Consider the following 20,802-nt stretch of genomic DNA (forward strand, 5'->3'; position numbering starts at 1 on the left):
GATCCTGGCCCTCCTCTGTGCAACAACCTTTTAAGTATTTGAAGAGTGCTATCATGTCTCCCCTCAATCTTCTCTTCTCCAGGCTAAACATGCCCAGTTCTTTAAGTCTCTCTTCGTAGGGCTTTGTTTCCAGACCCCTGATCATCCTGGTTGCCCTCCTCTGAACACGCTCCAGCTTGTCTGCGTCCTTCTTGAATTGTGGAGCCCAGAACTGGACGCAATACTCTAGATGAGGCCTAACCAGGGCCGAATAGAGAGGAACCAGTACCTCACGTGATTTGGAAGCTATACTTCTATTAATCTGGTGAGTCGGAATGTCAAATAAATATAATCAAAAGCCACACACATCTGTTTTTGTGATCCAGCCCAGCTGGCAGACATTGCTCAGCATCTGACGGAGCTTATTTCACCTCAGCGGAACAGAGCGGTTAGGAGGATCCTTGAATTATGAGTGCCAGAGCCCCGTCCGGCACAATTATAAACTGTAAGTTCAGGAATGGCTCTGAGTTCAGTTGGAAGAAAAGGTGGTTACTCTAGGACAGCCTTCTCCAACCCGGTGCTCTCCAAATGTGTTGGATTTCAACTCCCATCATTCCCAGCTAGCCTGGCAATGCTGGCTAGGAATCATGGGAGTTGCAGTTAGTGATGTTTGCGAAATCTGTCCTGTGTGTGATTGTGCAGTGCCGTTCCTTCCAGTGTTGGTTTACAGACTGATTTGACTTCCACCCAACCCGTTTTGCGGAAAAAACGTGCGTACAACTCCGTAATTCATAGATAAATTACGTAATTGATGTTAGTATTAGCTGTGCCCTTATAAAACCGGTGTTAAAAGAACTGCACTGGGCTGCTTGTTGGCTACCAAGCCATGTACAAGGTCATGCTATTAACTTACAAAGCCCTAAACAACTTTGGGACCGGGATACCTAGCAGACCACCTTCCTTTATATACACCCAGGCAACATTTACGATCTTCAGAGGAGGCCCCGCTCGGCATTCCGAGACGAAAAGAATGTCGCCATGAAGAACCTCGGTGGCAGGGTCTTCTCTGTAGCAGCACCCACCCTGTGGAAAACCCTCCCTCGTGCAGTTCGGGAGGCGGAAAAGGTAATCTCTTTTAAGAAAGGAAAGGAAAGAAACCTCTCATGCAAGCACTGAGTCATTACTGACTCTTGGAGGGATGCCAGCTTTCACAGACATTTTCTTGGCAGGCCTTATAGCGGGGTGGCTTGCCGTTGCTTTCCCCGGCCGTTATTACCTTTCCCCCAGCTAGCTGGGTACTCATTTTACCGACCTCGGGAGGATGGAAGGCTGAGTTGACCCGAGCCGGCTGCCTGAAACCAGCTTCCGCTGGGATCGAACTCAGGCCGTGGGGAGAGTTTCAGCTGCAGAAACTGCTGCTTTACCGCTCTGCGCCACACGAGGCTCATACTAATCTCTTTTAAACGCCTCCTAAAAATGTATTTTTTTAGACAGGCCTTCCCTGGACTGTAACTTATTCTGATTTTTGAAGTTTTGTTTTAAATTGGATTTTATGGTTTTAGTTGTACACTGCTCAGAGAGCCTAGGCTGTTGGGCAGTATAAATATGAAATAAATAAACACTTAGCGTTTTGCCCCCCATTCCTTTCAACTTTTCTCCACGTAAATTTTATTTTCCTACAAATAAATGTGCCTACATTTCAGGAAAGTAAACAATACGAATAATCTGGACGTCTGTGGATTCTGTGCCGTCTGAGGAGGCCGGTCCATAGAGGATTCCACAGGTGAGATTCTTAGGAATCTGAACTTGTTTTAGTCCGTCTCAAATTTTTCCAGCATCCATAGTTGCAGTCCAACACATCTGGAGGACACCAGGTTGGGGAAGGGTGCTATGTACTAACAGCGAATGCATTCTCCGAGTGTGGAGCATTATGCTTGTGCAACTGCCACCATCCATGTGCAATAGGGAGGTATTCAGCAGGCCAGGGCACACTCCAAAGCTTGGCAGGCCGTTGCTAGATGAGGCGTTAGTGCGGTGTGAGGCCCGGTCTCCCTCCTGTGCACCCGGATGATGCTCAGGGGATTCCGGGGTCAGGCCGGGCTAAGACTTCCCTTAACCCAGGATAAGCAGATTCGCTCAGGCCGGGGCTGCGGAAAGTCTAGCGACTTCCGTGGCTTTTCCCGGCTGTTCGCTTACTCACGAGTAGCTGGGAGAAGCCACGGATTGGGCACAGCGCTCCATAGGAGCGCTGTGCCCATCGGGCCAGGGGGGGGAATCACGGGGGGGGGGGAGATGGGGGCCGGGGGAAAGACCGACCTGGCAGGAGAGGGGGGGGGAGAAGAACAGGGACAAGCATTGGGGACGGGGACAGGGCCTGGTGAGCGGCGACGAGCATTGGGGATGGGGGGGGAAAGAAGGACGGGGGACAGGGCCTGGTGAGCGGCGACGGGCATCGGAGACGGGGGGGGGGAAGAAGGACGGGGGACAGGGCCTGGTGAGTGGTGACGGGCATCGGAGATGGGGGGAAGAAGGACGGGGGACAGGGCCTGGTGAGCGGCGGCAGGCATTGGGGACGGGGGGGGAAGAAGGACGGGGGACAGGGCCTGGTGAGTGGCGACGGCTATCGGAGATTGGGGGGGGGAAAAGGACGGGGGAAAGGGCCTGGTGAGCGGTGGCGGGCATTGGGGACGGGGGGGAAGAAGGACGGGGGACAGGGCATGGTGAGCGGCGACGGGCATCGGGGATGGGGGGGAAGAAGGACGGGGGACAGGGCATGGTGAGCGGCGACGGGCATTGGGGACGGGGGGGAAGAAGGACAGGGACAGGGCCTGGCGAGCGGTGACGGGCATCGGGGACAGGGGGCCTGGCGGACGGGGGGGTACAGGGCATGATGAGCGGGGACGGGGGACGGGCAGGGGGAGCGGGGAACCCTTAATTTTTTTTAAAAAAACTACCTTTTTCGGCGGTGCGCTCCTGCGCACATGGCCCTTTAAGGGAAGAAAAACCGGAGCACGCGACAGGGCTTTCCCTTGCCCCGTCGCGTGTTGACGTCTAGCTAGGGGCGACGGCGCGCGCTAGCTGTAGGGCGCCATCGCCCCTCCTCCCAGACGGATTATCTGGTAGGTCTAGCAAGGCCCGCAGTTGTGTACACACATACTGTTAGGAAAAAAAGCCTCAACAATCCCACGAGGGCTGAGCACGCTCAGTGGCCAAGAAACCACACCAGAGGGGGAAAGGCACGCAGAGCCCTGGAAGAAGGCCTGGGGTTGCTAGCTGGAACCCTGAATAGTAGCACTTCACATTCTGCGGCCGGCCCCACTGGTCGTGTCAAGCAGAAACGCACAGCTTGCAGCTGGAGCCTTCTTCAAGAGAAACATTTCGAGCCAGCAATCCGCATTCCATTTCTAGCTATGCCAACCTTCCTCAACCTCCAAATGGGTGGGATTGCAATTCGAGCCTGATGGGAGTTGTAGTCCAAGACATCGAGACAGTGCCAAGTTGGGAGAAGGCTGAGCTATGCTAGTTTAAACACCTCTAATGGGAAAGAGAGCCACAGTTCTTATTAATCCCAAAAGGAACAGAATCCAATTTGCTGGTACTTTATAACGCAGCATTTTCATGCTGGGCGTTTCCTTTGAAGCCTTTCATTGATGCTGCTGTGTGGTTCCTTTGAGGTGAGATGCAGAGCGTCCAAGGAGACTGAAGCGTTCTTCCACAGCCTTCTGAACGTTGCCATTTTGGAGTCTGCTTTATATTCCTTTATTCTTTTGCAGAGGGACGAAGACGTGATTGTCCCACTGAATCGTCGGAGGCAGGCTCCCACAAATCACGAATATGTAGATTTTTGGGGAAAGGGTGAAACAGAACCCTTAAAAAAAGGAGTGTGGTAGTGCTGCTGGGCCTGTGGTTAACTGGAAACCCTATGAGGGAAGGTTACATCAACTGGGATTGTTTAGCTTGGGAAAAAGGAGGCTAAGGAGAGACATGATAGAGGTGGACAAAATTATGCATGGTGTGGAGAATGTCGAAAGGGAGACACTTATTTCCCTCTCTCAAAACACTAGAACTTGGAGTCATCCCATGAAGCTGATGGGTGGGAGATCCAGGACAAATAAAAGGACTTTTTCACACAGCGCAGAGTTAAATGATGGAATTCACTACCACAAGATGTAGTGATGGCCACCAATTTGGATGGGTTGTAAAGGGGATTGGATAAATTCCTGGAGGCGAAGGCTATCCATGGCTACTAGCCCTGATGGTTGTGTGCTATCTCCAGTCTTCGAGGCAGTAAGCCTGTGTGCCCCAGTTGCTGGGGAACATGGGTGGGAGGGTGCTGTTGCACCATGTCCTGCTTGTTCATCCCTGGCTGATGGCTGGTTGGCTGACGAGTGCTGGGCTAGGTGGACCCTTGGGTCAGATCTACACCTAGCAGGATCTAACACTTTGAAAACGTTTTGAAAATGGTGTATGTAGTGTGTCCTGGGCCTCAACAGTTGTCAATACTGTTATAAACCGTTTTAAAGCAGTAGTGTAGATCCTGCCTAGGTCTGATGCAGCATCAGGGCACTTCTTCTGTTCTTATTTTAACCTTTCCCTACCCAGGCTTGTGGCTGGAAAGGAAAGATTTTTTTAAAGAAAGTAGAGCTGTGACCTTTTCCTACCTGAATGTATGAGGTGCTGGCGAGAATATTTATTATTACTTTTATACTGAGCCTTTTTTCTTCTTGCAAGGACCCTGAGGTAGCATACCCGCCCTTCCTCCTGTCCTTTTAATCCTCACCACAACCCTGTGAGGTAGGTTAGGCTGAGAGTCCGTGTCTGGCCCAAAGTCACCCAGTCATGGCTGAGTGGGGACTAGAACCCGGATCTCCTGACTCCCACTCCAACACTCTAACCACTACACCACACTGTCTCTATTCATGGAAATTCCATTAAGCTATCAGGACTAATAGCCTTCCCATGTGTCTTTAATGAGTCCTATTTTGACATTATAACCACATACACACACACAGGCCCCGTTCAGACAACACGCTAAACCATGCTGCTTAACCACAAAAGGCTTTTCTCTTCTCCCGGGCATTTAACAGTGTTTTTCTAAAAATAAATAAATACACACACATGCATCTTAAATACAAAATCTCCCTTCATGTGTCTTCTCCTTCGACCAGAATACGCCGGGATGGAGCCGCTCGTGTGCCATAAGACTTCATGGCGGCCAGCTTCGCTGAAGGTGTCTGCTTCTTCAGCTCTTCTGTAACTCATTGCCACTCCATCCTCCAAAGGAGGAAGTTCCGCCCCACCTCGCCGCCCACCCTCTCTTTGATAGCTGCCAATAAGGAGACTGATTTGAGATGGCTTTCAAAGAGGCTGCGTGAAAGCGCCCCCATGACCTGAGCCTCGCTCTGTCCGTGGGCTCAACTACACCAAGCAAGATATTCCACTACGAAAGCGGTATATAAAAAGCAGGAGCCACACTACTCCTTTATAGCGGTATTGAAGTGCCCTGACAACTGTTGAGGCCCATTGACCCATCTACACCAAGCAGGATATAACACTATGAAAGCGGTATGAAAGTGGTATATGGTACGTGTCAGTGGGCCCCAACCGTTGTGAGTGCACTTCAATCCCGCTATAAAGCAGTCGTGCGGCTCCTGCCTTTTATATACCGCTTTCATAGTGCAACATCCTGCTTGGTGTAGATGAGGCCTTAGAGGTGGAAGGTAGGTGTGGGAGGGGGGAGAGGCAAATGTTTTAAAAATAGGTCCTGGGGCTGAATCTCGGATGCCAGGAAATCCTACTTACAGTAACCCTTTCCCGTCTGGGTGTATGCTGGGATAGGGAGTGGCTGGGGGAGATATTTTTTTTAAAAAAAGTTCCGGGGCTGAAGCCTAGTTGCAACGAAGAGCTCCGGAGCTGCTTCCTGGCTGTGTGTCGCGCCCCGCAGCCTATAGAAAAACAGGTCCCGGGGCTGAATCTCGGCGGGACCCAGGGAAGGTGGCCCGGCCTGCCCGGGAGGGCGCGCGCCACGCCAAGGCTCGCCCGGAAAAGTTCCGGGGCTGGCGCGCCAGGCGGGCGCCCTTTTCCTGCCGGGCTGCGTGGCTGGGCGGGTCCCTCGTGCGGGGAGCTCCGCCTCCGCCGCCGCCGCCGCCTCCCTCGGCGTCGCTGGGGCTCCGCGCCGGAGAAGAGCCGGCGGAGGCGAGGCGAGGCGCGGCGCGTCCCTTCGTCCTTCCCTCGCCCAGCTCCAGCGGCCATGAGGCGGCGCCCGGGGCTGCCCCGAGCGGGCTGAGGAGGCGCGCGGAGAGAGCGCGCGGCTGGCTGTTGTGTCGCCGCGGCAGCCGGGAGCCCAGCCGAGCCACGGGCTGTCCCGCGGGCAGGAAGGAGGAGGAGGAGGAGGAGCCGCCCCGCCTGGCCTCCCTCTCCCGCGGCTCTGCGGCGCCCCGGCCAAGCGCCGCTCCGCACCGCACCGCGCGCGCCTCGGAGAGGCTCCGGCGCGAGGTTACACAAGCGCTCGCCGGGAGGAGGACGAGGAGGACGAGGAAGGTCGGGGACGAGGCGGCTCGCGGCGGGAGCTCCCCGGCTCCAAGGTCCCCCGGAGGGGAGCCCCGGAGGGGTTCTCCGCGGACGCGACGAGGTAAGCGCCGTCCTCGGTTCCGCCTGGCGGTGCGCATCTTGGGCAGCCGGCGACGGGCGCACCTGGGCGGGCGCGCGGCGCCTTTTGCGCACTCGACGGCGCGGGGGACGGGGGACACACGACTTTGCCTGCCAAGGGAGGAGATTGTATTATTATTATTATTATTATTATTATTATTATTATTATTATTATTATTATTATTATTATTATTCTAACCAACCAGTGACTGTTCTGAGCTTATTGTGGGTCAATGCATATAAGCCGCCTCGCTTGTGTAAGTGGGTCTTCTCTCCCCCATCCACCACGGTGGCCAACGGGCCAAGTAAAACGAAGCTGTGGTGCTCTTGTGCCTTCAGCAGAGGCTTTTGGGATGCAGAGGTCAGCAGGTGAAGCTTTACCTGGCGTGGTAAAGCTAAGCGTTACCAATTGATGCGCCGGGGGGGGGGGGGGAGAGTCGTCCAGTCAAAGGTTGGCAACCCTGGTGGGTCTCTGACTCTTTCCCCTGTGCACCCGAGTAGTCCCATCCTAGGCAAGTTTACTGGGAAATAATCGCCGTTCCTTGCAGTGGTGCTTCTTACTCCGTAGAAATCGCGGGTAGGGGCTGCAATCTTGGGTAGGCGTCTTTCCATCTCTTTTTTCTTTTTCTTTTTGGGACTTAAACCGCAAAACAAACCAACTTTGCCTGCTCCACCACCTGCCCAGTCTCCTTGGCATGCGGTGCGGCGGGCTGCTGGAAGAACAGCCCGCTCCCTCCCCTCTGACTTCACACACTGGGGAGGCCGGGGTTTGTCCTGTCTTGTCCACCTTCCGGCTTTTCATTTCCCCACCCATAGAGCTCTTGTGCTTAATCAGATGGATGACAGGCAGACGTTCATTAGGTGCAGCTTTTCCTAGTATAGAAATACCCGTTTGGGGGTACTGGACTGAATTTCTGCTTGTTAAAGGCACAGCAGTCCTGCCGGAACGGCAAAGCTGACCATCCTCCTTCCTTGGTGGTGGTGGTGGGACTTCAAAATTTAGAATGCAGGAAGTGGGGGGGGGGTCAGCTTTGTTGCCCCCTACCACAGCTAAAGTTGCCGCCACTAAAATTACCACTGCAGCAGATTTAGAGGATGCATATAAGAGGTCTCTTTTCTTTGCAAAACAGGGTGGGTGGGGAGGAAAAAAAAAAGGGTTGTTTTGAATCCTTCGCAGATGTTTTTTTGAGGGGTGGGCAGTGAAGAAGATGTAAGCCTGGCACACCTGGTTGGGGAAAGTGGGTAGCCGAGGGAAGGCATAGATGCCATACAGGGAAGGTACGGTTAATCTTTGACCCGACTGAGAAATTTTGCTTGGCTTCACTTACTGCCGTTCCAGCAGCCTGAACACACTTTAATAAGAGTTAGTGTCTAAATTTCATTACAGTTTAAGAGAGAGAGGAAGGCTCAGCGTGTTCCTTTCCCTTTGCCTTTAGGGCAGGGAGCATCGCTGCATTTCCATGTTGGAGGGGGAAAACTTTTATCTGAAGGGCAGGCTGCTGTTCACGGAACAGGAATAGGGTCAGAATGGACAGACGCCGTGGCTCTTGAATGACTGCAGATTCCTGTTCTGTTGACGTTGATCACAGCACAATCCCAGCTTCATTCAGCAGCCGGTGTGAAAAGGGTGCAAAGAATGCCTCTCCCCAGTGGAGGCTGGTGGCTCCGATGTCAGTGGGTGGTGAATCTGCTCCGGGTTTCAGTCAGAACTCTAAAGGAGCTCTCCAAGACGCTTCCATTCTGACTGAAACCCAGAGCGGATTCTCCACCTTGCTGTCCTCGGAGCCACCAGCCTCCACTGCCTGTTTCTCTAATTGTGAGTATATCAGGGTGGCTTAAGGTAGACTGTGGACCACTGGCCAGTTCCTGCTGGAGTGCCGATTGCCCGGCTATTCTGATGCTCTTAAGCAAGGAAGCCGATTCAGTATCACTTAACTGGGCTTAGTGATGCTTTTATTACTCTGCGATTCCTTCGCTGTGCTTTTGCATCCGGTTTAGACCAAGAAAGGTTGAAATCCTAGGACGACGCCTTATACCGAGTCAGACCCTTGGTTTATCTACCTTCATCCTTAGTGGCTAGGGTGACCATATGAAAAGGAGGACAGGGCTCCTGTATCTTTAACAGTTGTAGAGAAAAGGGATTTTCAGCAGGTATCATTTGTATGCAAACAGCAGCTGGTGAAATTCCCTCTTCATCGCAATAGTTAAAGCTGCAGGCACCCTTCTCTCTTTTGTATCTGGTCAAGAGGACAGGACTCCTGCAGCTTTAACTGTTATGATGAAGACAAAATTTCACCAGGTGCTACATGCATTCAAATGACACTTGCTGAATTTCCCTTTTTTTATACAACTTTAACGATACAGGAGCCCTGTCCTCCTTTTCATGTGGTCACTCTATTACTGGCAGTGGCTTCCCAGGGTTTCAGGCAGGAATTTTTCCAGACCTACCTAGCGGATTGAACTTGGGACCTTCTGCGGGCAAAACGTGTGCTTTGCCACTCAGATCTGGCCTCCCTCCATCAGTCCGTCCCTGTTTTAACAGCAGTGACGGTGATGTACCCTAAACTGGAAGTTATATAATTTGCGGTCTGTATCTTCTCCGGCTGTAGCTACCTTAAGCAGTGTAGCTTTGTTTTTGTGTATAAGTCAGGGCTTCCTGCCACTTGCCACTTGAGTTGGCTGGTCTTATCCGTGCTGGACTTCCTGGATTTTGGTTCTCACCTGGTTAAGTGCACCCAGTTTTGAAGTTCCGTGTGTCTTTGGATTTGATAAATCAGATGATTTCTTGCAATACAAGTGTATAGGGTGACCGTATGAAAAGGAGGACAGGGCTGCTGTATCTTTAACAGTTGTATTGAAAAGGGGATTTCAGTAGGTGTCATTTATATAGATGGAGAACCTGGGGAAATTCCCTCTTCATCACAACAATTAAAGCTGCAGGTGCCCTGCCCTCTTTTAAATCTGGTCACCCTAGCATAGCTCCTGCAGCTTTAACTGCTGTAATGAAGAGGGAATTTCCCCAGGTTCTCCGTATTTACAAAGGACACCTGCTGAATTCCCCTTTTCTATGCAACTGTTAAAGATACAGGAGCCCTGTCCTCCTTTTCATGTGGTCACCCTGCAAGTGACACCATCTGTCAGGGATGCTTTAGGGTGGATTCCTGCATTGAGCAGGGGGTTGGACTCAATGGCCTTGTAGGCCCCTTCCAACAATGCTATTCTTTGATTCTATGATTCTAAGTGTACCAGTGTGAATGATGCAGCCTTGGTAAAAGCCTGCTTTCTCTTGTGTCAACCCATGCAGGTTTTGATGTTAACGTTGCGTAGGCACCTGAGGAAGAGGCTTCTTTACATGGTCTATGAATAGCATTCCTAAACCACTTTTCAAAACCAAATGTGCCCCAGAGGCGCTCGTCTTCCTTCCACCCCTTTGCAGGCCCTTCCCTGTCATCACCCCGAATATAAGCGCCCTGCGGTTAGATCCTGTCGTGTTTGCTTGTGTTACTTTCAAGCAGAGTGGCCAGCCTGCGTCCATCCAGATCTTGTTGAACTCCAGCTTCTTCTTTTTATTTTAAGAAGGAAAACACTGTAATCATCTACCAAGTGTGGGGAGGGAACAGGGGCCTTAGCTAGACCTAAGGTTTATCCCAGGATTGTCCTGGGGTCATCGCTGCCTGCTCCTGGGATATCCTGTGTGTCATTTACATGAACAGGGATGACCCTGGGATAAACCTTAGGTCTAGCTATGGCCAGAGAGGGCTATAGAATAAGCATTGATATATAGTTTTCTTTTTCTTTTTTTTTTCTGAGTTCAATGTATTTAAAAATAAAATTATTATTATTATTATTATTATTTATTTATATAGCACCATCAATGTACATGGTGCTGTACAGAGTAAAACAGTAAATAGCAAGACTCTGCCACATAGGCTTACAATCTAATAAAATCACAGTAAAACAATAAGGAGGGGAAGAGAATGCAAACAGGCACAGGGTAGGGTAAGCAGGCACAGGGTAGGGTAAAACTAACGGTATAAGGTCTGCACAACATCAAGTTTTAAAAGATTTAGGAAAAAGAAAAGTTTTAGTTGAGCTTTAAAAGCTGCGATTGAACTTGTAGTTCTCAAATGTTCTGGAAGAGTGTTCCAGGCGTAAGGGACAGCAGAAGAAAATGGACGGAGCCGAGCAAGGGAAGTAGAGGCCCTTGGGCAGGCGAGAAACATGGCATCAGAGGAGCGAAGAGCACGAGCGGGGCAATAGTGTGAGATGAGAGAGGAGAGATAGGAAGGAGCTAGACCGTGAAAAGCTTTGAAGGTTAACAGGAGAAGTTTATATTGGATTCTGAAGTGAATTGGAAGCCAATGAAGAGATTTCAGAAGCGGAGTAACATGGTCAGAGTGGCGAGCCAAGAAGATGATCTTTGCGGCAGAGTGGTGAACAGAAACCAACGGACTGATGTGAGAAGAAGGAAGGCCAGAGAGAAGAAGGTTGCAGTAGTCCAACCGTGAAATAACCAGTGCATGAACAAGCGTCTTGGCGGAAGAGACAGACGAAAATGATCGAATCCTGACAATATTATACAGGAAAAATCGACAAGATTTAGCTACTGCCTCAATATGAGGAATAAAGGAGAGCGAGGAGTCAAATATAAAGCCAAGGCTACGAGCTTCCCTGACCGGAGTAAGCATAAAATAAAATTATTACAAATAAATAAATGAACTCCAACTCCTATCAGCTCCAGCCCATGTGGCCAATGGTCAGGAACGATGGGAGCTGTAGCCCAAAACATCTGGGGGGACATAGGCCTCCCACCCCTGCTCCAAAGCCCCAGATGTGCTGTTGATGTGATGTGAACAAGAATACTTTTAATAATACCGTATTAGCATCTATTTCCTTTGACTACTTTCACCCTCCAAAGTACAGTGGAATTGCTTGACAATAGAATGGACACACAGCATCTAAAGTAGCCTTCCTCAACCTGGGGCGCTCCAGAGGTGTTGGACTGCATCTCCCAGAATGCCCCAGCCAGCTGGCTGGGGCATTCTGGGAGTTGTAGTCCAACACCTCTGGAGCGCCCCAGGTTGAGGAAGGCTGAATTCTAAAGGGATCTTTGGGCTCATAGGGAAATGTGTGTTTTCAAGTTAATTTTTCAACCATTTCTCGGACAAGCATGTCGTGTCTCAATCACTTGACTTCATCATCCCTTTTGTATTATTTTATTTATTTAGTTAGTTACAATAATTATATACTGCTCCCCATTCAAAATTTCGGAGCGGTGTACAAGATAAAATGAAATAAAAACAGAATAAAACACTTAAAAAATTGATTTTAAAAAGAAGCAAAATATACAGTGAACCGTGGCTGGTCATTAAGGAAAGTCTTCCTGGAATAATGACGTTTTCAGGAGGCGCTGAAAGGAATACAGAGTTGGCCCCTGCCTGCCTGACCTCTAGAGGCAGGGAGTTCCATAGGAGTTTGATGACTGGTTCACTGTTTGCTTGTGGGGCTGCCTTAAAAAGCCTGTTCGTTTTTCAGGGTCAACGTGTTCATGTTCTATATCTCCGTGGTCTTCAAGCCGTGTTCCAAGAAACTCCAGTTTCTCAAAGGTTTATTGGGGGTGGTGGTTCTTCAATAAGACCCATAACGGTGGACAACCTTCCCTAAAGGATGGCTTATTCACCGTTATGAATCTTCCCTGGCAGGGTTTAAGTCCTAGGCCTTGCTCTTGGCCTGGGCTACATACCCAGGTGCCTTTCGGATGTTTTGGACTACATCTCCCACTACTCTTGATCATTGGCCATGCTATCTAAGGCTGATGGGAGTTGCAGTCCAAAACATCTGAAAGGCACAGGTGCCCCCATGACCTAAGAGAGGGCCCATGTAACACTTCCCAGAATCCTCTGCAATATCTTGGGGATTCTGTGGCAGCCATGTGGCATTTTTTCCCCAGCATACAGATCTTATATAGAAAGGATTTGAAATTGGGTAAAGATTATTAAAGTTATGCATTATTATTATTGTTATTTTGATATCTTGTGACTTGAGGACTATTTCCATATTTGAAACAAGCACTTTCAGAGGAGGGCAACCAGGATGATCAGAGGTCTGGAAACAAAGCCCTATGAAGAGAGACTGAAACATCTGGGCATGTTTAGCCTGGAGAAGAGAAGATTGAGTAGAGACATGATAGCACTCTTCAAATACTTGTAAGGTTGTCACACAGAAGAGGGCCAGGATCTCTTCTCGATCCTCCCAGAGTGCAAGACCTGGAATAACGGGCTCAAGTTACAGGCAGCCAGATTGCGGCAGGACATCAGGAAAAACTTCCTGACTGTTAGAGCAGTATGACAATGGAACCAGTTACCTAGGGAGGTGGTGGGCTCTCCCACACTAGAGGCCTTCAAGAGGCAGCTGGACAACCCTCTGTCAGGGATGCTTTAGGGTGGATTCCTGCATTGAGCAGGGGGTTGGACTCGATGGCCTTGTAGGCCCCTTCCAACTCTGCTATTCTATGATTCTATGAAGTGGATGGAACGGTTGGCAGATTATTTGGTCCAGGGAGAAGGAAACGCCGGTGGCTGCTGGCGGCGTGGGCGGCAGGGAGGAAGGGTCTTGATAAGTAGATGTTGCTTCTGTTTCCTGTCCAAGCTGTCAGAGGCCTCTCGCCCTCTCAATGACGGACGGGAAATGGCTTCAGTGATTCTTTTGAACGTTCATGAAAATCTCCTGGCCTGTTTGTGATGCAGAGCTGTGGGGACAAAGATCACAGAGTGAGGCACCCACCTCAGGCGGCAGATGCTAGCGTGTGTGGGGTGGCAATGGCAGCACCTCCCTTTGGCTATTCCTTCTGTGCAACCCCCCACCCCCTGCTCCCACCTATTCCCCTCTGTGTTCTCTAAGCTAGCCTTCTGATGTACCAACATCAGCAGTGTTGAAGTAAGACTGAACTGCCAGTCTTTTTGGCTTGTGGTACTGCAAGGTTAGGAAAGGAGATAGCCAAGGGCCTTCTCCCTGGTGGCCCCCACAATTATGGAACGATCTCCCCGATGAGGCTCGCCTGGCACCAACATTGTTATCTTTTCAGCGCTAGGTCAAGACTTTCCTCTTTTCCCAGGCATTTAGCAGCACATGTTGAGCTTTTAATCATTCTCAAATCTATTTTTTTAGCTTTGGCTGGCAGGTCAAAGTTGTTTTTAGATGTATGCTGTCTGTTTTTATGTTTTTAAATTTCGTATATCGATTTTTAATGTTTTAATCTTTTGCTAACCACCCAGAGAGCTTCGACTATGGGGCAGTGTAGAAATGTAATAAATAAATAAATATAACTTCAGCTAGCAAAATGTCTCAGGCCTATCCTGGGAGAAGGGATGAGGAAGACATAAAAACATAAGAAGAGACATGCTGCATCAGACCGAGGCTCCATTTGTTTCGGTTGCATTTTTGTGCGAACTTCCCCAATTTCGCACTTTGGAATCTATATGCGAACTGAAATTCAGTTTATCCTTTGAAATCTGCACTTCGCAAATTCGCAATGGAGTTCTCCAAGCAAGAAAAGGCACAGAAAAACGTTACGGAAAATAAACAAAACGCATGGCATTGGAGGATAGTTAGCAAGAAACGCATACAAAAATACATGTATGAGAAGACACATGCACAAAAATGCTTGTGAACTTTCTTGCAGATGGTTTTAATTTCGGTTCCCCCCCCAAAGTTCGGAGAGAGCCGAATCTAAGATTGGGGGGAAAAAATGAGAAACCAAGAGAAACTGACATGGATGGATTTGTTTCGCCCTCCTTGGAAGGGGTTTGACTGTACCTGTGGGTTTGGCAGGTGGGGGAAACACTTGGTTTAGATTTCTGTCCAGGTGAGTCTCTATGCGTTAGAGGGAATTCTGCAACCTCCGTGCCCCTCTCTCTTTTCTCCATGCTCTCTCTCTCTCTCTCTCTCTGTGCCCGCCTGGCCAAGCTGCATGGTGACATGCAGGAAGACCATGTCCACAATGGAAACGCTGCTATTTGCCCAGCTCCGGGTGCTCTCCAGACCTTGTTTCTGGTGGCAATTGTGTTTTTCTTCTTCCGGCTTGGGGCTTATCTGGCGTCTTTAAAAACACTCAAACCCAAACCGAATCCCGAAGTGGCAGCATCCCGGCCCCCTGAGCAAGATTAGTGGAGCCTCATCAGCTTTAGTCAGGAAGGACACACTGGGTCAATGCAAACAATTAAGAGCCTTCGTTAACGTCTTAATCAGCACGCTTGCTCGTTACAAGCTGGCGCCGCTCAGGTGCTGCTGTCGGCTGGGCTTTCTGATCGTCTCGTGTCTGTGGGGAGAGGGGCGTGTGGAGATGGGTGTGTGGAGTGGCGGCGGCTGGGGTCTGCGTTCCAATTCTGCGAAAGGAACGGATTTTGTGACGACATCTTTAGCTGTGGACCGGATTTATGCAAAAGGCAGGGGAGGCTGGTGGCTATGATGTCAGTGGGGTGGTGAATCTGCTCAGGGCTTCAGCCAGAACCAGTCAGCACCTTGCAGAGCTCCTTTAGAGTTCTGACCAAAACAGGGACTGGATTCGCTGCCCACTGTCTTCGGAGCCACCAGCAAGAGGCAGCTTGACATCCGTCCGTCAGGGATGCTTTAGGGTGGATTCCTGCATTGAGCAGGGGGTTGGACTCGATGGCCTTCTAGGCCCTTTCCAACTCTGCTATTCTATGATTCTATGATTCTATAACTGGTATGATGAATTGGTAAATAAAATGTTGGGAAGCCTAAGAAAAACTCAGACAAATAACGCAGAGATGGGAAAATCGTGTAGTGTGTGTGTATCTGTGTGTGCACATTAAACTTTGTGGTACTCGCACCCTCAGCCCTTTCTCTGCTTGCACTAGGGTTATCTTTAAATATCTGAGAGGTGGTCTAGCGTGATGAAGGGGGCTTGAGCTATGAGCTTGAAATCCTCAGTTCGTGGCTAAGGAGAGATTTCAGCTGATCGTGTGTGATCTCCAGCAACTGATCTGTAATCTGGGAGGATGTGCCCCTGGTCTACCTTACAAGATGGTTGCGAAGATTATGGTGCACTTTGGGCAGTGTTTCGAGCTGTGTAAAAAGGTCCGTGCTTTATTCAAACACCTGGCTGGAGGTGTATCTTTTGTACAGAAATAAAAGTGTGGGCCGGCTTCGCTTTCGCTGCGTCCGTATGGAGAAAAAGGGCTGGGAAGAATCGTTTTATTTATTGCGTTTTTATACCACTCAATAGCCGAAGCTCTCTGGGCAATTTGCAAACATTAAAACCACAAAAACCATTCAAAATATAAAAGTCATAGAGTTGGAAGTTGGAAATCCCAACGCCCTGCTCAATGCTGGTTCTGCAATGAGGGACACAACTACAACACCCCAATGGCTCTCTCTCTAGGCACTGCTAAAACACTTCCTGCTAAAGTGAGCCCACTACCTCCCTGGGCAAATTTATGATCTATGGCCAAAAGACCCAAATCCACCAACCTTATTGGAGTGATTGGTAAACGTTAGTATTTCGTGTCTGGGGAAATTTTGAAAGGAGAGGTTTAGATTCTCAAGGTCCCAAAGCACCACTACACTTTCCAAATTCCTTTTAAAATTAAGACCATGAGAACGTAAGGAGAGCTGTCCTGGATCACACCAAGGGTCCATCTAGACCAGCGTTCTGTTCACACAGTGGCCAACCAGCTGCCAACCAAGAACCTACAAGCAGGACATAGGTGTAACTGCACGCTCCCACCCATGTTCCCCAGCAGCTGGTGTACATGGGCTTACTGCCTCTGGTATTGGAGGTGGCACATAGCCATCAGGACTAGTAGCCCTTGATAGTCTTCTCCTCCAGGAATGGATCCATTCCCCTTTTAAAGCCATCCAAACTGGTGGCCTTCACCACATCTTGTGGTAGTGAATTCCATAGTTTAACTCTGCTGTGTGAAGAAGTCCTTTTTATTTGTCCTGGATCTGCCACCAGTCAGCTTCATGGGCTGACCCCGTTGGGTTCTAGTATTTTGAGAGAGGGAGAAAAATGTTTCCTTCTCCACCTTCTCCATACCATGCATAATTTTATCATGGTTGCCTCCTTTTTTCCAAGCTAAACAATCCCAGCTGCTGTAACCTTCCCTCATAGGGGAGATGCTCTAGTCCCTTGATCATTTCAGTCGCCCTTTTCAATTCCGCATTGATGAAGCCCACCTGCCTCTAAAACTTTGAGAAGGAAAAGTCCAAATACAAGATAGACATGTAAGGCCGTAGCTAGACCTGAGGTTTATCCCAGGATTGTCCTGGGGTCAAACCTGTTCATCTAAGTGCCACACAGGGCATCCAGCGCTCAGGCAGGGACGAACCCAGGATGATCCTGGGATAAACCTTAGGTCTAGCTACAGTCTAAGTGTCACTTCAATCAACCCCAGGATGTTTAAATTGCATTTCTTCAGGGGATTGAAGCAGACATTATGGAATGAACAATGAAACACCTTCGAACAGATGTGATGACACGTTTTCCTTTAACGCACCTTTTTCCGAATTCGCGGGAGGGGCAAATTCTTCTACCTCGGAATGAGCTGGAGCTGCTACATGACCTTGCAACGAGGCTATTAATGCTCTGCAGAAATCAATATATGTTACGTCCAGAGTGTTCCCATGATCCAGCAGACAAGTAACTCTGTCAAACAAGGAGATAAGCTTGGCCTGGCATGACTTATTCTTGATAAAGCCACACCAGTTCCTAGTAATCAATGCATTGTTCTCCAGTTGCTCGCGTATCGACCGCTCAGTAATCTGTTCTAGAATTTCGCCGTGGATCTGCTTTCCCTTTTTGAAGATGGGGACAATGTTTGACTGTTTCCAGTCTTCCTGCTCCTCACCCGTTCTCCAAAAATTCTCAGAGATGGCAGCCAGTGGCTCTGAATGAGACTTTCAGCACTTGAGGCTGGAGTTCATCTGATGCTGGAGAAGTGAACGCATTTAAAGCAGCTCAGTGTTCCCTAGCCATCTCCTTACCCACCTTGGGCTGCAAATTCTTCCTTATCTTCCTCGGTTCCCAGGAAGGTAATCTTACACTCTGTACATTACTTAGAAAGGTCTTTTAATACAAGCGATGCACGAAGAGAAGGGAAACCCCGTGAGGGAGTGAGAAAACAAGCCGAAGGCAGGGGCGGAACCCAGGATAATCTTGCAAAATATTATTTGTATAGAAAAGGATTTAATGAAGGTAGCCTACGCGTTTCAGACACACACAGAAAATGTCCTTCCTCGGGGCTAGTCAAAAAGGTTTTTACAGCTGTTTATTTTATTTATTATTTATTTATTTATTAGATTTTTATACCGCCCAATAGCCGAAGCTCTCTGGGCGGTTCACAAAAATTAAAACTACAATAAAACACCCAACAGGTTAAAAACACAATTACGAAATACAGTATAAAAAGCGCAACCAGGATAAAACCACACAGCAAAGTTGATATAAGGTTAAAATACAGAGTTAAAACAGTAAAATTTAAATTTAAGTTAAAATTAAGTGTTAAAATACTGAGTGAATAAAAAGGTCTTCAGCTGGTGACGAAAGCAGTACAGTGTAGGCACCAGGCGGACCTCTCTGGGGAGCTCATTCCACAACCGGGGTGCCACAGCGGAGAAAGCCCTCCTCCTAGTAGCCACCTGCCTCACTTCCTTTGGCAGGGGCTCACGGAGAAGGGCCCCTGTGGATGATCTTAAGGTCCGGATAGGTACATATGGGAGGAGGCGTTCCTTCAGATAGCCTGGCCCCAAACCGTTTAGGGCTTTAAATGTCAATACCAGCACTTTGAATTGGGCCCGGACCTGGACTGGCAGCCAATGAAGCTGGAAAAGGACTGGCGTAATGTGATCTCGCCGGCCAGTCCCTGTTAGTAAACGGGCTGCCCTATTTTGTACCAGCTGAAGCTTCCGGACCGTTTTCAAAGGCAGCCCCACGTATAACGCATTGCAGTAATCCAAACAAGAGGTTATCAGAGCATGGATAACTGTAGCTAGGCTATCTCTGTCCAGATAAGGGCGCAGCTGGTGTATCAACCTAAGGTGATAAAAGGTGCTTTTTGCCACTGAGTTCACCTGTGCCTCAAGTGACAGTTCTGGATCCAAGAGCACCCCCAAACTACGGACCCGATCCTTTAGGGAGAGTGCAACCCCGTTCAGGACAGGGCGAACATCACCTCGCCGGACAGAAGAACCACCTGCTAACAGTACCTCCGTCTTGTCTGGATTGAGTCTCAGTTTATTAGCCCTCATCCAGTCCATTACCGTGCCCAGGCACTGGTTCAGAACAGCCACTGCCTCACCTGGGTTTGATGAAAAGGAAAGGTAGAGCTGGGTGTCATCCACATATTGATGACACCTCAGTTGTTTGCTCAATGAACTCATAGGCTGAGCAAGCGACCCTGTTAAACAACACACAAACAACAGAGGTTAAGCATTTTGAGCTAAACTTTATGGCTTAGCGTGTCATGAGAACCAGTCCTAACTGTGGTAGCTACATAACCATGGTTTAAACACGCTCACTAACCGTTTGCTGCAAAAGGGTTAGCGGCCTAACCATGGCTTAGCGGGTTGTCTGAACAGGCCCTTATCCTTAAACAAACAAACACAACAACAACCTTGTGGAAAAAGACTGGAGCAAAATAACCATTCCGCCTTCTCTCTGTCACCTGCTAAAAATTCACCATGCAGATTTTCCTTTTAAGCAGCTTGGTTTTAAAAGAAAATTGTGTTCCTGGAGGTGTCTAGGGACTGTGATTTCCCTTTAAAGCAAGGAAAAACAGTGGCACCCCCCCCCCCATACTCCCCTCCCCCCCCCCCCCGCTCCTGTACTGTCACATTTCAGCAGCAAATTCCATTGCATTGCAGCATCAATTCCTGGCGTCATTCTGGCCCCCGCTAGGTTCTGGGTGGTGGTGGAAATTAGCCCCTAGACCAGTGGATTTCGCCCCCCCCCCCCCGCTATTTTAAACCCAGAAAGGGAATGAGACTGAGGCCACAGCTAGACCTCAGGTTTATCCGGGGATCATCCAGGGTTCGCCCCTGCCTGAGTACTGGATCCCCTGTGTGTCACCTAGATGAACAGGTTTGACCCCTGGACGATCCAGGGATAAACCTTAGGTCTAGCGATGGCCAAAGTCTTGTGAAAGAGCCGTTACACTAGCCTTCTTCAGCCTGGTGCTCTGCAGATGGTTTGGACTACCAGCCCCATCATCCCTAACCATGCTTGCTTCGGGAAATGGGGACTGTTTTCCAACGCACCTGGAGGGCTGCATTACACTGGGTAACTCTTCAAATTCATATGTTTCCCAGCTGTGCAGAATTCTCAATCTAAAGCTCTCACTGGAACACACACACGCACACACACAAAGACACACACACACACTGCCCTAAGCCCGTCTTGGCTCATTTCTGCTGTTGGATGCAGCATTCACGTCTCCAACCAGATGGTAAATTGGGATCCTTCCATGACTGAAATCTGGCCCTCTTCAGACTTGAAGCACTTCCTATTTTTAGGGGCAGAAGGCTGCTTTTATTTGCCACTGCTCCCACACATCCTGTCTGCTCATGTGTTTCTGGAGTGGGAGGAAAAACAGAGGAGGACATGATGTAAAATCGCAAGTTCTGAACTGACTGAGAAGCGAAAGGCGGGGATATTCCAGTTGCGTGTGTTGCCTGCAGTCTTCACAGGCTGTGCTCTTTTGTGGCCCGGCAATAACGTGGCCGCCGTCCGCTTGAAGCGTGGGAGGGCTAGGATCTTTCAGAAGAACAAAGCAAAGCTAAAATGGCTATCGTGAATTAAAACATGTTCTTTTCCGAGACAAGAAATCCTTGCCTTTCAGATTAAGCTCAAGGTGAGTCACGGTCAAAGCATGTGTAAGCTGTGATTTTGTGGCAGCAAGGAAAGAGGGGAAGAAATGCCACAGAATGTGTAATTATTCGCTTCAGCTCCCTGAGAATCTCCAGTTCTGATCTCTCTCTCTCTCTCTGTGTGTGTGTGTGTGTTTGTGTCTGTGTGTCTGTGTGTCTGTGTATAATTCAAGCAGATGGCTGGGGGTAGGTAATAGGACTTGTAGTCCAGCACATCTGGTTGGGACAGCTGTGCTAGCAGTTTGTTCACAGAATGGAAAACCATGGCTGTCTCTTACGTGCATTGAT

The 20,802-nt window shown here is 49.3% G+C and overlaps 1 protein-coding gene across 3 annotated transcripts in view; it reads left to right on the forward strand.

The window, feature by feature from the left end:
* Positions 1–6,532: 6,532 nt before the first annotated feature.
* GDPD5 (glycerophosphodiester phosphodiesterase domain containing 5) overlaps positions 6,533–20,802 on the forward strand; it is a 219,667-nt gene continuing 205,397 nt past the window's right edge. For all 3 annotated transcript variants that reach the window (XM_063127249.1, XM_063127250.1, XM_063127251.1), the window contains exon 1: positions 6,533–6,610. The gene's annotated coding sequence lies outside the window, so the exon portion shown is untranslated. The remainder of the gene's footprint in view (positions 6,611–20,802) is intronic.

This window comes from Elgaria multicarinata, chromosome 5 (genome assembly GCF_023053635.1).
Source record: "Elgaria multicarinata webbii isolate HBS135686 ecotype San Diego chromosome 5, rElgMul1.1.pri, whole genome shotgun sequence".
Taxonomy (NCBI): domain Eukaryota; kingdom Metazoa; phylum Chordata; class Lepidosauria; order Squamata; family Anguidae; genus Elgaria; species Elgaria multicarinata.